This window comes from Triturus cristatus, chromosome 9 (assembly GCF_964204655.1).
Source record: "Triturus cristatus chromosome 9, aTriCri1.1, whole genome shotgun sequence".
NCBI classification, from domain to species: domain Eukaryota; kingdom Metazoa; phylum Chordata; class Amphibia; order Caudata; family Salamandridae; genus Triturus; species Triturus cristatus.
The window spans coordinates 1044307145-1044323132 of NC_140592.1; the positions used below are offsets into that span (position 1 = coordinate 1044307145).

General features: G+C 47.5%; 1 protein-coding gene across 1 annotated transcript in view; it reads right to left on the reverse strand.

Moving 5' to 3' along the window:
- Positions 1-15988, reverse strand: part of LOC146799324 (uncharacterized) — a 412174-nt gene that overhangs the window by 225459 nt on the left and 170727 nt on the right. The window lies entirely within an intron of this gene.

Sequence of the window (15988 nt, forward strand, 5' to 3'; positions counted from 1 at the left end):
AAATGTGGGCAAGGATAGTCAAAATGGTCAATGCAGTAGGGATCACCCCGCGATCCAAAAAGGAGATCATGAAGCGGTTGCATGATCTGAAGAGGGTTGTCAAAGAGAGGAGAAGCAAGAACCGTGAGCTGGCTGAGAGGACTGGCGGTGGCCCTCCCATTCCACCAAAACCATTCACACCATGGGAGGAGAAGGTGCTTGCCATACTGCATCCAGAGAGTTTCACAGGAGTACCCGGGGGAGTGGAGGCTGGTAAGTACAAACAAATGACTACCACCACACTGCCATGTACTGTCTTGCACAACTACAAAGTTACACCACCTAGGACAAATTCCATTCATCTGCACCACACACACACAAAAACATGTCTCACAGATTCAACTTTCACTCACTCCCATTCACCCCAAATGTAGCTAGCAACGTTACCATGGGGGCATGTGCACATGCAGCCAGCACTACAACTCCCACCTGTCATACACATACCAGATGTCAGCAGCAATGGAGGACAATAAATGGGCTAGCCAAAAGTGAATTGGACAGTGCAGGAAAGCTACATCACATGCAAGAGAAGGAACATATCACACCACCCTTAGGTCATCAAATCAGACATGGGTGGCACAGTGAGTGGAATTTAGCCAAAGTGACCTCTGTTCAACAATTCAGGGAGTCATCAAGGCAAGCCATGCATGGGCACAGGAATGATAGGAAGTGTCTGAAGTCAAACAGTGATCAGCCACACATCTGTCTCAACTCACTTGACATGTGTATGATATCAGTACAAAACACATGGCTCATTGTCAAACTCCCTGACTGTCAAACACAAGTTGGAGCCTTCACACATACCCCTCTTCTACCCACCTCACACCTGCAGCACTCAACACCAGTGTTAAACACACAAAATGGTGTTTTCACTAGTTTTTTTACTGATTTCAATCTCCCCCTTTCACTCCCCCTCTGTGTCTTTCCTCCATTTTTTCTCGTTTTTTACTGATTTAATCTTCCCCTCTTGCTCTCCTTCTGTGTCTTTCCCCCACTTGTCTTGCACCTTTCTCTGCCTCATTTTCACTCTTTCCTATCTTTTTGCCTTTTCTGCCCGTTTTTCCATGCCGCTGATGCCCCCGCGACCCCTCTCCCCCAGCTACGACCATCGCGACTGGCCCAATTCAGCTCCCCTTCCCGCTCCCGTCTCCCAGCTGTCCAGCCCTCCCCAACCCCTACTTAATGGCAGCCGCTGCAGGGACAGGCGAGCCAGACCACTGACTCGTTGTCAGTGAAATTGCTCTCCCCCTCACAGCTCCACCATCAAGTGAGGCCTTCCCACGAGCCCCTGCACTTTCAAGAGGTCCTCCTCCACTCACAGGTTTTACCTGCGCCTCATCCCTGGTGGTCCAGTGGACCTCTGTTTCCTTTCTCTCGCTCTGCTCTTTCACTCCGTTTTCACTTGTTTTTCACTGATTTCAATCTCCCCCTTTTACTCTCCTTCTGTGTCTTTCCTCCGTTTTGTCTCGTTTTTTACTGATTTCAATCTCCCCCTTTCACTCCCCCTCTGTGTCTCTCCTCCATTTTCACTTGTTTTTTACTGATTTCAATCTCCCCTTTTCACTTCCCCTCTGTGTCTTTCCTCCGTTTTCACTCGTTTTTTATTGATTTCAATCTCCCCCTTTCACTCCCCGTCTGTGTCTTACCTCTGTTTTCACTCGTTTTTCACTGATTTAATCTTCCCCTCTCACTCTCCTTCTGTGTCTTTCCCCCACTTTTCTTGCACCTTCCACTGCCTCATTTTCACTCTTTGCTCTCTTTTTGCCTTTTCTGACCGTTTTTCCCTGCCGCTGCTGCCCCCGCGGCCCCTTCCCCCCCAGCACGACCAACGCGACCGGCCCAATCCAGCTCAACTCCCCGCTCCCGCATCCCAGCTGCCCAGCCCTCCCTGACCCCTACTTAATGGCGGCCACTGCACGCACCAAAGGCAAGCCCGTCTGCGCCCGTCTGTGACCCGACTGCGTCCAGCGTCAGGAAAACCTCCTCAATGCCAACGCTATGACCCAGAGGCACTCCACGCTCTCAACCCAGGACACAACAACAACTGCAAGCTAGCATCACCAGCCGACACCCACGGACCCTTCAGCTGTCACTGCTGCTGGCACACCTGCAGCGCCGCCAAGACCACGGACCCAGTGAAACCCGCCTGCAAGACCCCAACCCAACCGAAGACCCTGCAATGCATCCTCCTCAATGTCCGATCCCTCCACAAACACACCACTGAAATCTGGGACCTCCTCGACAGCACCACCCCAGACGTAGCGTTCTTCACCGAAACATGGACCAACACCACCTCGGGACCGGACATCGCCATCGCCATTCCCCAAGGATACAAGATCTCCAGGAAGGACTGCCCCACCCGCCCGGGAGGAGGAATCGTCATCATCCACAAATCCAACCTCCGCCTGAGCACACTCCCTGACGAGCCCACAGACCTGATTGAACACCTTCACTTCAAGATACTGGCCAGCCCTACCACCACCCTCCGAGGAACTCTCATCTTCCGAGCCCCTGGACCCCGCGGACTTTTCGCCAACTCCATCACGGACATCATCTCCCTGCATGCCTTCGCGTCCACAAACTACACCCTACTGGGAGACCTCAACTTCCACCTCGACTACCAACTGGACCCCAGCACCACATCCCTCTTGGACAACCTCCACAACATTGGACTCCGCCAGATCATGACCGAACCCACGCACTCAGCAGGACACATCCTCGACCCCCTCTTCACAACAGGTAACTACATCACCTTCAGCCACACCACCGAACTCCCATGGACTGACCATCGATGCGTCCACTTCACCCTCATAACACCCACCATCCACAGACACCTGCACCTGCTCCCACGAAGAGACTGGACCAGTATCACCGACGACCAGCTAAGCTCATCACTCAGCAACTCTACCCCAACCATCACTGGAAACGACGACCCCAACACTGCAGCCCGAACCCTGTACAGATGGATCTCCGACAGCACCAACACCATAGTCTCCCTCCTGAAAAACAACAACAACCACGCCAAGAAAGCCAGATGGTTTACCACCGAAATTCGAGAGTCCAGACGCACTTGCCGCCGCCTCGAAAAGGCCTGGAGGAACACCAAATCCACAGAAGCCTACAACAACTTCAGAGCTGCCACCAACGCCCACCACCGACTCATCAGAAAAACGAGGAAAAAAGCGATTGAAGACAAAATCTCCACTCACGCACACAACAGCTAAGAACTCTTCAACATCATCAAGGAATTTGCCCAACCCACCAGCGAGTTCACCGACATCCCTCCCTCATAAGACCTCTGCGACAAACTCAGCACCTGTTTCCACCACAAAATCAAGAGCATCTACGACAACTTCGACGAAGACAACCAACTTATTAGCTTCTCCTGGGACATTAGTCGGCCAGTTCAGTCTTTGTGCTCTCTCCGTCCCCCGGTGTTTACTAAAATTGATCCATTGCAATTCAATCTGGCCTTGGCTGCTTCTAGGCCCCCCTGTCAAGAAGATCTTACTGGGAGTGTGGTCGAGTTCACAAGGTGGATTGCTGATGCAGTGTCCTCTCTTTCGGCGCCCCGCCCACCTAAGCTTTCTAGGGAATCGCCCTCTAAACCGTGGTACCTGCCGGAGCTGACAATTCTGAAACATGACTGTAAAGTGTTGGAGAGGGCCTGGCGCTTGAGTGGCTACTGCCCCTTGGCAAAGCTCACGCTGAGATCTAAACAAAAGAGCTACTATGCAGCGGTTGAGGTGGCTAAAAGTCAATACTTCACCAGGCGGATTGACCAGGCGAAGAACAACTCTAAAGAAATCTTCTCAATAGTAAACAGCTTTATGTCTCCGATAGCTCTGGTACGCCCTGTTCTTGCTACAGAGGACTGGTGTAATATATTGGCCAAGTTCTTTCAGGACAAAATTCTGGATATTCAATCCACCTTTTCTGCTAACTCTCACACATCCGTTCGAGACTTCTCTGTCTCTCGACCACTTGTATCCTCCCATAATTTCTCCTCTTTTTCAGTGGTTGATCTCCCTACTTCTTTCAAAATCTTGACGGCCCTAAAATCAGGCTCGCCCACAGATCCCTGTGCGGCCAGGCTCTTGGCTGCAGCTGCGGACTGTGTTAATCCTGAGGTCAATCGGATTATAAATATGTCATTGCGGGAGGCCTGCGTTCCATCTTCTTGGAAGCAAGCCAAAATTCTGCCTCTTATCAAGAAACCATCTTTGGACCCTCTCTCCCCTGGTAACTACCGCCCTATCTCTTTGCTTCCTAGCCTCGCCAAGGTTTGCGAAAAGGTGGTCACCAATCAGCTCACGGATTATGTGGAGGCCTCTGGCCTGCTCCATCCGGCTCAGTCAGGGTTTTGGTCGTCTTTCAGCATGGAGTCTGCCCTATTGGAGGTATCAGAGGCAATTAGAGAGTGCCTTGATGCCTGGGGGAGGGCTGCGCTGGTTATGCTCGACCTCTCGGCAGCCTTCGATACGGTGCCCCATGCCTTACTTCTCAATCGCCTCCTCGAGAGTGGAATCTCAGGGTCGGTTTGGGGCTGGGTCAGGTCCTTTTTGGAGGACCGGTTTCAGCAGGTATGGCTTCCACCGTGCGCCTCAGCACCACAGCTTGTGGCTACTGGCGTCCCTCAGGGGTCATCCCTTAGTCTCCTTCTCTTTAACATTTATGTTACTCCGCTTATCTATCTGGCCGAATCCTTGGGGGCTAAGGTGATGGCCTATGCAGATGACACCCAACTGCTGTTTTCCTGGGGTCATGATGAGATCTCTGTCCTCCCTGCGCAACAGTGCCTCTCCTCGGTTTTTCACTGGCTCGCCCAAGCTCAGCTTAAATGTAATGAGGAGAAATCGGAGATCCTCTTGTACGGCTCCTTCCCGGATGACTTTAGAGGGAAATTATGGCCTCCTGGGTTTCCTCTCCCTTGTTCTAAGGGTGACTCTGCTAAGAACCTTGGGATTTGGTTTAGCGAGAACCTGATTTTTTCCTCACAGGTAAAAAAGTTAACAGGCTCCTGCTTTAGTATCTTCAGGTCTCTTAGGAAGTTTTTGCCTTTTCTGCCCAGAGCGGCCAAGGAAACAGTGGTTCGTGCGCTAATCCTCTCACGCCTCGATTATGCCAATGCATTGTATACTGGCATTCCAGGTTACTTGCTGGATAAACTACAGATGAAACAAAACGCGGCCGCCCGGCTTCTGCTGGGCCTTTCAAGCAGATGTAGTGTGCGTGCCCACTTGCGACAGTTGCATTGGCTTCCTGTAAAGGATCGTATAAAATTCAAAATTTTATCCATCGCCCACAAAGCCTTGTATGGTTTGGGCCCTACCTATCTTCAGAATAGGCTGGCCTTTTATGTCCCGGGACGACATCTTCGCTCGTCCTCCCAACTCTTGGCAGGGATTCCTCGCTTCAAGCGTGTAAGACTGGGCGGCTGCTCTTTCTCTCGGCTGGCGGCTCAAGCTTGGAACGCGCTGCCATTGACTTTGAGGGGCATTAAAGATCCTGTTATTTTTAAAAAGCATCTGAAGACCCTCCTGTTTTAGTCCCCTTCTTAGGCTGTGTTATCCTTGTTGGGTTTCGCGCTGGGACACTCCTTGGAGTATCTGTGCGTGCTACAAGTGCATATAACATAACAACATAACATAACACACTGAACCCTCACCAACCACCCCGACACCCTGAAGCCAGTGATCGACAACTGGAGAGCCCTCACCACCTAAGACACACTGAAGACGATGAAGTCAATCCACTCCAGGGCCCCCACAAACCCCTGCCCCCACCACACTTTCAACAGAGCCGCCAACACCATCGCACCCATTCTCTGCAACACCATCAACTGCTCCCTGGCAACTGCCACATTCCCCGACAACTGGAAACATGCTGAGGTCAACCCCCTCCTGAAGAAACCCTCAATGTCAAGGAAATTAATTTGCTCTCTATCTTGACTTTGATAGAGAGCAAATTAATTTCCTTGACATTGTGATCAAAGCAGAGTCAAGTAAACTACACACCAACCTATACAGAAAGAGTAGCGAACGTAACACGCTCCTGAGATACATGAGCCATCATCCTCGTAACCTCAGGGACAATTCGCCCTTTGGACAATTCCTGAGGCTACGCAGGAATTGCTCAAAAAAGGAGGACTACTTTGATGAGTCAGCTAGCCTCTTAGCCAGATTAACTGAACATGGCTACCCGATTAGACTCCTAAAAAAAGTACGTAAACGTGCGTGGCATAACCACAGGGAGTTCCTATTGGTCCCTAAACCTAAGACAAACACTAGCGAGGAACGGTTGGTGCGTGTGACCATCTTCGACACCAAAAGCAACACAACAAAAAAGACCATTAACCAACACTGGCATCTAGTGGTGGATGAACTGGGTAATATGCCTCCCCTTTACATGCCTTTAGAAAAGGTAAAAACGTAAGGGATCATATGGTTAATTCCCTGTTACCCACACCACGCATTTCTGGCCAAACAACTCTGTGGGGGATCCCGCCAGTTAGAGGGCACCATAAATGTGGCTCATGCAAAGCGTGCCCTATGACGGAAGAAATCACTGAGTTTACACACAATGATCAGACGCATACACTACAGGAGCACAGTAACTGTAATACCACCGGAGTAATTTATGTGATCACATGTTCCTGTGGCCTCATGTATGTAGGACAGACCATCCAGAGAGTAAAATGCCGTATTATACAGCACTGCAGCCGCATAAGATGTAAGGTACATGGCGCACCTTTAGTGGAGCATTTCAGCACATTTGAACACACAGCTGAAAGTCTGAAATGGTGGGTCATTGAGAAGGTCCAACCCAATCCCAGGGGTGGTGATTTTGCCAACATTCTCAATATACGTGAGTGCAGATGGATACATTCTTTAGACACGATTAAACGAGGCCTGAACGAATTTGAGGAAATTAATAGACAGGTCTCTGTACTTAGTAATGGATGAAATTGTTGTTGTACACACAATGGAGTTAATGTGCCTTACAACCTGGTTGGATAGTAAAATCCTTATCACTAGGAAGCTTGTACCTCCACAATGTACATAAGGCGTTTTGTAATATGAACAGGTCCCCCTCATGGGATACATATGTAATTGTCCTATTGCATCGCTAATTCTACCTACACCATTACTGCCTTTTATAAATAGGTATACCGCTTTGTTTTTAACATTTTATCTGCCCAATCACTATTGTGTAACTGTGTTGATATGCTTTTCACACTCGTCTCCCTCGAACACTTGTTAGCAAGGGTACCCGCAATTTTATTTCAATACTATTGTGGTTTCCAACATGACGCACATAATGATAGGTTCATCATCCGTCACGCATCCCAATTAATCCAATACCTTTGCGCGATTAGTTCCTTCTGTATAACGCATCTGGAATGCATGACACGGGACAAGTTAGTCTTTCATCCCTCTCTGAACGTACCGGCGGCGTCACCCGATGCTCGCACTGTACTTTTCGTTAAATACGTCCTCAAGGCAGCCGCTCCTTCAGAACCCAGCAAACTGAGGCCGAGACGGGAGACGGATTAATGCGCTCAAGGTAAACTACACCCCTCGGGGCTGCCGACATCGCGCTCGACATTAGAGCTCCTCCTTATCCATCACTAAAATGCCCTTTTCATTTCTTTCTAGTTCTACATTTGACCGAGCATTCATTGCTGCAACTATTTAACGATTGTTTAAACTGCACGGACCGCTTCCCCTTAAAGTTTTGGAATTACACTGGCGCAGCTACATTAAGGTAAAATGACCGTCTAGAGCGGTCCTTGGCTCTATACATTAGATACCTCTATTTTGAGTAGAGATGCTTACTCACCCTTTCTTTTTTCAGCTTCTGTCGCTCTCAATCATTATCACGAGCGGACCTAATATACTTGGCCACAGTAATCACGTGGCCCACCACCACTGACATCCCGCAAGTGATGGCGGGTAAGCCTTATTTTAGTGATTGAAGCATAGAGTTAAGTTGTCACCCTCCAGCACAACATCCTGAACCCTACCTTTCGATTTACCCGTAGGGATGTGACTTAGCCTCATACCTACCCAGGTTGCCCCACCCTGTCTTGAAGGAGACCCGCACGGCCGAGGTCCGAACTTGCCTCATGGCTATAAGACGGGTCGAAACGTCGACACCCCCATGATCAGCCTGGACCCCACACTCATTACCTAACGTGCACTCAACAAATTGAATTCTATGTAAATTACAATTGTAACCAATTTCAGACTTTCTACTGCGAATATGGACAGGCTAGATAGGACGGTGATTTACAACCAGTCCTATTGTTTTTAAAAACTATTAAGTTCCCTTTTTTATGTCACTACTTGAAAGCCTTTCTTCTTCACTCCCTTACACTTGAGCACCCTCCTCCTACGCACGTTCCCTCTGGAGCAACCTCCTATTTTCAATAATTAAAGTACAGTCAATTAAGCTTCTCAATTGTACACCAATTGCAAAAGAATAAAATGCATGGTGAATTGGATTATATTTGTTGCACTTCTTTGGTTTAATCTTTGAATAATGTATTCAATACTATGAGCAGTTTACACTGTGCTTAGGAATGCTCACGAAATTTGTTACTGAATGTACCAAACAGGAAATTGATTTATGTCTCTTCAAATGAAGACGGGAGTTGTAGTGCAGGCTTCCCGCACCACAAACACCCCTCTATGTGAAAATGGGTACCTCCCTGTGTAGTTGACAGAGTGAGGGAATAAGTTACACATGGCTCTTGGGTGGGTGGACTGTTCCATCCTGCTCAGGGGTGGGAAAAGAGAGCGTAAGATGGCTACCTACCTCTAGGTGAAAGTGAGCAATGCAATGGCTGCCACATGGTTCTGGCTTAGGGTGTGCTCCATCCTGCTCAGCTGTGGGACAAGGGGGCATAGGGGGAGTAGTGGTGCTTCCCTCTAACCAAAAACAACCCTCCCTATGAAGATGGCTATCTACCTGTAAGTTTGGTTGGTGAGATACAATGTCTACCACATGCTTCTGGCTGGGGCGGAAGTGCTACATCTTGCTGGGCTGTGGGACAAGAGGGCCTGTTGGGAGTTGTAGTGTAGGCTTCCCATCAACATACACCCCTCCCTGTGAAGATGGCTACCTACCTGTAAGTTTGATGAGTGAGATTCAATGGCTGCCACATGCTTCTGGCTGAGGTGGAAGTGCTACATCTTCCTTGGCTGGGGAACAAGGGGGCCTGTTGGGAGTTGTAGTTTGGGCTTCCAACCCACATACACCCCTCCCTGTGAAAATGGCTACCTACCTGTAAGTTTGATGTGAGCAAACCCCCTCCCTGTGAAGATGGCTACCTACCGGTAAGTTTGGTTGTTGAAATGCCATGTCTGCCACATGCTTTCGGGTGGAGTGGTAGGAGTGCTCCATCTTGCTGAGCTGTGGGACAGGGGCCCCGGTGGGAGTTGTAGTGCTGGCTGCCTGTACACATGCAACCCAGGGAATGTTGCTAGCTACCTTTGGGGTAAATGAGAGGGAGAGAATGTTGGATCTGTGAGACATGTGTTAGGGAGTGTGTGGTGCAGACAAATGGATTTTAGCCTAGGAGGTGTAGCTTTGTAGTTGTGCAAGACAGTACATAGCAGTGTGATGGTAGACATTTGTTTGTACTTACCAGCCTCAACTCCCCTGCTAGTTCTGTGAGACTCTCTGGATGCAGTATGGCAAGCACCTTCTCCTCACATGCAGTGAATGTCCTTGGTGGAATGGGAGGGCCGCCGCCAGTCATCTGAGCCAGCTGACTGTTCTTGTAGTTCTGTTTCACCTGCCTCTTCAGGTCATGCCACCACTTCATGATCTCATTCTTGGTGCGCGGGGTGGTTCCTACTGCATTGACCTTGTTGACTATCCTTCCCCACATTTGTGCTCTGGTGGCTAATGGTGTCTGTTGGACCAGGTTACCAAACAATTGTGGTTCTACTCTGACTATCTCATCTGTCATGACTGACAACTCATTGTCAGTGAATTTGGGCATTTTCTTTTGTGCCATGGTGTGTGGTGTGCAAATGGTTTGAGGTGCAGGTGTGAGGGTGGTGGGAGTGGTGTAGGTGGTATGTGTGTGTTGTTGTGCTGGTGAGATGTGTGGTGTTTTGCCTATCCAATGTGCTGCAGCATTTAGTTCCTTCAGGGCTGGAGTGGTGCTAAGGATTCTGGTCAGGGAAGGGACAGGTTTTATACTCAGCTATGTGGGTGTGTCAAAATGGAGTATTGCTGTCAGGTGTGTTGTATTGGTTGTCCTGGGATTAGTCTTTTGTTAGTTGCCATGAGGGTGCGTCCTTGGGGTGTGTTTAGTGTTTTTGGTGGCTGAGCTAGTTTGATGTGTGCACTTTCTGACCGCCATAATAGTTCCAGTGCAACCGCGGCGGTGGGTATGCAATAGCCCTTCCGCCGGCTCTCCCATTCATCACTGTTTGCGATCGCGGAGGTTGGAAACAGCAGATCGTTCCGCTCTCACCTCGAAGGTATCCTAATTGTGCGTGCGGTCACTCCGCTGGCCTTGCGGCGGGTTTGGGTTTTTCTGCCGCGAATCCGACCGCTGCAGATGGAGTTTCACCTGCTCTTCCCACTACAGGCGGTCTTTTGTGGCATCGTTCCGCTGCGGTCAGATTTTTCTGGCTGTGGATCCTAATTTGACCGCCGGTTTTGCCGCGGTACCTGCGGACGGTTCATTTCCACTACCATGGCGGCCGGGATGGTTTTCCGACCGCCATCCTTATAGACCTCTTAGTCTCCATTGAAACGCTTTTGGCCGAACTCTGATTTTGTCTATGCACCCAGCCGCACTAGTGCCGCTGGTGGTGCAGTTTTTGTACTCACCTGACCAGTGCCTCTTGATGATAATTGGTTCCAAAGATTGGAACTGTAAGTAGCGTTTTTACCTGTATAACCTCATTATTGTTTTCCTCCACAGGATAACATTGAACTATTCAAAAATTGCACTGTGTAGACTGTTGTAAGTGAAAATCATTTTTATTTAATAAAACACAAACAAAGCTTATTTTTATAAAATTGGTGTGGATCTCCTTCTTGAGTCGTGTGTCAGTTATTGGTCATGTGTGCGCAACAAATGTCTTACACTCCTCTGTGCTAGGCCTAATGCTGCTCAACCACACTACCACTAATAGAGCATTTTAGGTTTGCTTTGCACCCTGCAAACCACTGGGGTAATCTCTGGATTCTGTGAAAGGTATAACCACCTAGTGGTATACCATATACAGAGCCAGCTTCCTACAACTAGTTAACCCTTGCTGGGTTTTAGTTCTATCATTGTTTGGGTGGAAGCACCTCTGCCATACTGGTATTGACGTTATTTTGTTTATGGTTTGTAATTGTTAAGTTACTATGGCTCAGTCCCCCACTTCCAACTATTCTCATATCTACTCTGCCCCACTCTACTCTTGCTGACACTTGCGCAATTGACAATTGTTTGTGCAAAATGTCCCACACAACATGACCCATTTTAACATACTTACTTGGAATGTGAGGGGCATGCACACTCCTTTGCGCCGCTACTCAGTCTACTCCTACTGAAAACGGTGCTCCTTGCACATAGCGTTGTTACAGGACACACAACTTATCCATTCCGAAGCCCTGCGGGTGTGGGCAGGTATTTGCCACCAACTATTCTACTTATGTCCAGGAGGTACAACTGTGGGTATAGCCGGGGACCCAGTTCACAGTGGAGGACACAATATTGGACCCAGAGGGTCACCCCACCTCCCATTCCTACCTGGTGCCTGCAACCAATACTGTTGGAAGCTCATCCATTCAGATCTTCCCTTGGACCGATGATTTCGGAATATTTTCACAATAATATTAGCACGGCTTCCACAAGACAGGTAGAATGGGATGCTTTCAAGGTGACCCTGCGGGGACACTGTCTGGGAGTACAGGGTATCATGAGATAGCTGGTTAACAGGGACCTTTCCTGATTGCAAAGTACATTCCTGAACCTGGAAACCCCGGTGGTTGAGGATCCCAGTGCCACTTGTGAACTGATGGAAGCACATTGCAAACATGCTACTCTTTTAGACCAATTACGTTGCCTTAATTATACTGCACACTCGGCCCGTACACATGCCACGGCTGACAGAATTGGATGGCTCCTGGCATGGCTTATCCGACAGGACCAATCACAACACCCTATAACGGCACTAGGCTCTGGTGCAGACAGCACTCTTTACACGCAACATGGTATCCATGATGAACTCAGGCGTCACTATATAGGGGTGTACCAGGCAGTCGCAGCCACTAACCCTGAGGTTTATGACTCATTTTTTTTGCTAACCTGACACTGCCTCACATTACCATGGAACAGTGAACAGATCTAGATGGACCCACCACACTGTTCAAAATTAAAGAGGCAATCACAGCTTTAGCCACTGGCAGGTCCCCGGGACCCAATGTCTTGTCTGCAGAGCTCTACCAAATGTATGCCCCTCAATTGGCCCCACACCTGTTGACAATGTATGAGGAGGACCTATTCATCGGCAGTCTTTCTGGCTCCCAAAAAGAGACAACAGTCCCCTCTATGCCAAACTGAATAAAGACCCATTGCTTGTAGGCTCCTACAGACCATTGGCTCTACTGAATACTGAATAGAAGATCCAGGCAAAAGTCTTCTTGGAATCGGCTTATCTCTTCACAGCACTGTCATGATATGGCTTTGGTCATCGCTTCTTGCACTTAGTAAAGTTATTGTATACTGACCCTCTAATCAAGGTCAAGACAGGACCCCTCCTATCAAACGCATACAGGGGTATGAGACAGGGATGCCTGCTATTGTCTCTGTTGTTTTCCCTGGTGATTGAACCACTAGCATTGGCCATGCATACCCTTGGGATGTATTGGGACATCCCACTAGGTGACGGAGGCATATAATATCTTTATATGCAGACGACATGCTACTTTACATCAGGGACACGCACAACATCCGTGACATGATTGCTTTGACTTTGGCCTGTTTTGCGGCCATTTCCAGGCTGAGGGTGAATTGAGAAAAAATCGTGCCTGTTCCCCTTGTCTCCGACACCAACTTTACACTAGAGGGGGCACCCTTAGCCTGGCAGCACCACAAATTTGGGTATTTGGGGGTGCGGGTGTACCACTCTTTATCTGACCTCTTTGATGGCAATATCACTCGCACAGTAACATCACTACGGGCCCAGATGGCTTTCTGGTGCACGCTGTCATTGGAGGAAGCAGGGGGGTGGCATTGCTCAAAATGGTGATCTTGCCCCACCTTCTGTATTTCTTTTCCAGCCTTCCTATTCACATCCCTGTTGCATTCTTTTGGTCAGTTGATCAACAGATTTGTGAGTTTATTTGGAACATGTCGTGTTGCAAGGTGGCCTTAGCTAAACTTTATTTGCCCATGGATGGGGGGGACTAGCTGCTCCGCATTTCAACACTGCTACTTTGCTGCCCAAGTTCAGTGGAGTGGCAGGTGGCTGGTGGCTGGCGAGCTTGTCACTGTCAGACACAGCCACATCTTCTCCTCGTTGGAGCCTGTCAGCCATTCTCCATCTATTGCACTATTGCATGTGAGTGCAAGCGCCTGACTCCCTGTTGTTGGCGTATCGCATCACTGCTATCGTAGGTGCCTTTGAATCACTCAGCACGTACTCCACTATGCACTGGGGTTGGCTCTGTTGGGAGTGCCGAGGATTGGCGGGCCTATGTCGACAGCCAAATAGCCAGCATGTCACGCTGCAGGTCTGCACACATTGGGAGATTTGTATAGGGATGGTACCTTGGTAACGTTTGAGATGCTGATGCAAGAAGACCGCCTACCCCCAGGTCATTTTTACTTCACAATTCCTTGCTTGCCACACTAAGGAACCACTGGGGGATCTGACTACTGAAATGCCCATTCATCTCACAATTCAATATTTACATGTAATAGATAGGGGTATACACCACATACATTAGTTTTCTGACTCCCTCCACTCCCATACTATTCCAGAGCTCCTCCCATTATGGCAACGCTGGGAAAGGAGCTTGACACGCCTCAACACCAATAAGGAATGGGCCTCTTTACTTGAGGGCCCAAAACATGTGCCGCACACTGCCCGGTTTAAGCTTATACAGTTCTACAAATTACACAGAACTTACCTTACTCCTGCTAATGTGAACTGGTTTTATCACAGAGTGGATGCAGTTTGTCCGCGTTGTGCTCTTGTGCTGACTTACTGCATGTGCTCTGGGCCTGCCCCAGGCTGCATACCTACTGGACAAGCATCACCTCCAATTTATCTGCGTGTACAGAGCGCTCAAACTGCCACAAGTGAAAAATATGTCTCCTTGGGTTGTACCATAGACAAAAGAAACACAGGGTGACCTCCTGTTTTTTAGACTTGGGATTCATAGTGGTTGAGCTTCCTATTACACAAAGATGGAAATCTAGGGAACCCCCACTGTTCACAGTCTGGGAACACTTGATGCTTAACTGGACACAAGCTGAATGCGTAGCCTTGCACAAAGAATACACACTAGGGCTGAGGAAATATCCCATCACCACCTACTGGGATACCATTCTATCTGGCTATGTGTCTAATCAAACACACAACTCTGATACTAACCTTCAGAGATGCCAACTGTCAGGTGGGGTGATGGGTAGCCAAGCCGGTTGGTCCATTAAGTTGTTTTGTTAAAAAGATATTTGTTTCATTACTTCAAATTGTATTCATCTGTTCGCACTGCAAATAGGCGATTTGCCCCGTGGTCTGCATTTTTCTTCCTGCTTCAACATGTTTACCAGAAGGCCATGTTTAGACTTTGTCATTGCATGTTATGAGATATTTTACAGTGATCTTCAAAGGCAATGTTGTTATACTGTAAAATGTAAAACTTAAAAACTTCAATAAACATGCAAACAAAAAAAATTAAGGGCAAGAGTGTCAAATAACAAATACACAGCTTCTGAATGGGTATATTTGACAAAGATTGTGTGAAAAGAAAGAAATCCTGACTTGAAAGATTCAACATTTTTGCTTGAATAACCTCAATTAAATGGCACATGAAATGAGAAATGAAACACCTTGTGAAACTGTGAACTCTGAATTTTTGATTTTGACTTTTGAAAAAACTGAATTGATTTTGATAATAATGTTTATGCCAGCACTACATTTCTGAATTTGGAATACAATTTCAGTTGAAATCTCTCTTTTTAATTGCTCACAATTATTGTCTAACATCTGCCCGCATTCAACACTTTCAGAAGACTATTTTTGAAGTTTTCTCTATATCCCTTCTTAAACTGTCTGTTAGATGCCTGAAGAATTCTACATTTTGTACCTGGCTTTTGATATTGAAGATTTACTGAGAGACTGTATATGGAACAGGAAAGATGGCTTCAACTAGAGAAAAGTTTAGTTGGCTTTCCCAATAGTTTTATGGTTTTTATTTCAGTTACTCTGGTTGTTGTTTTGGGGCATTCATATATTTCTGCTGGATGCATTACAATCTATAATAATGCTAATAGTTAAATGTAACATAATACTACTATTATTAATTTACATACGTTGGATAATATGGAGAGTCACAGTGATTCTTCAATAAAATTACTGGAAGTGTACAGTAATAAATGTATCTGACTGTCATATATGTACTCTGCTACCCACTTCTGTGTGAGTTATGTTTAGTTACTTTGTACATATGGTTTGTCTTGTTCTGTCATATATTCTGTCATTAATCATCACGATTATTTAGAAGAAAACAACATATAGTTTATGACTGTAATACTAAAATGATTACCTGTGCCTGGAAATTCTGAAGCAGCTGATCCTTTTACAGGCAGTATGTCATTTTATAGTACTAGTACTAATGTTATGAATGGAAAGAATGAATGTAAATTGTGTGACGTTCATCGTGTATATATTAGAGAATACAATGGAAAGAGATCAGAGGAAAG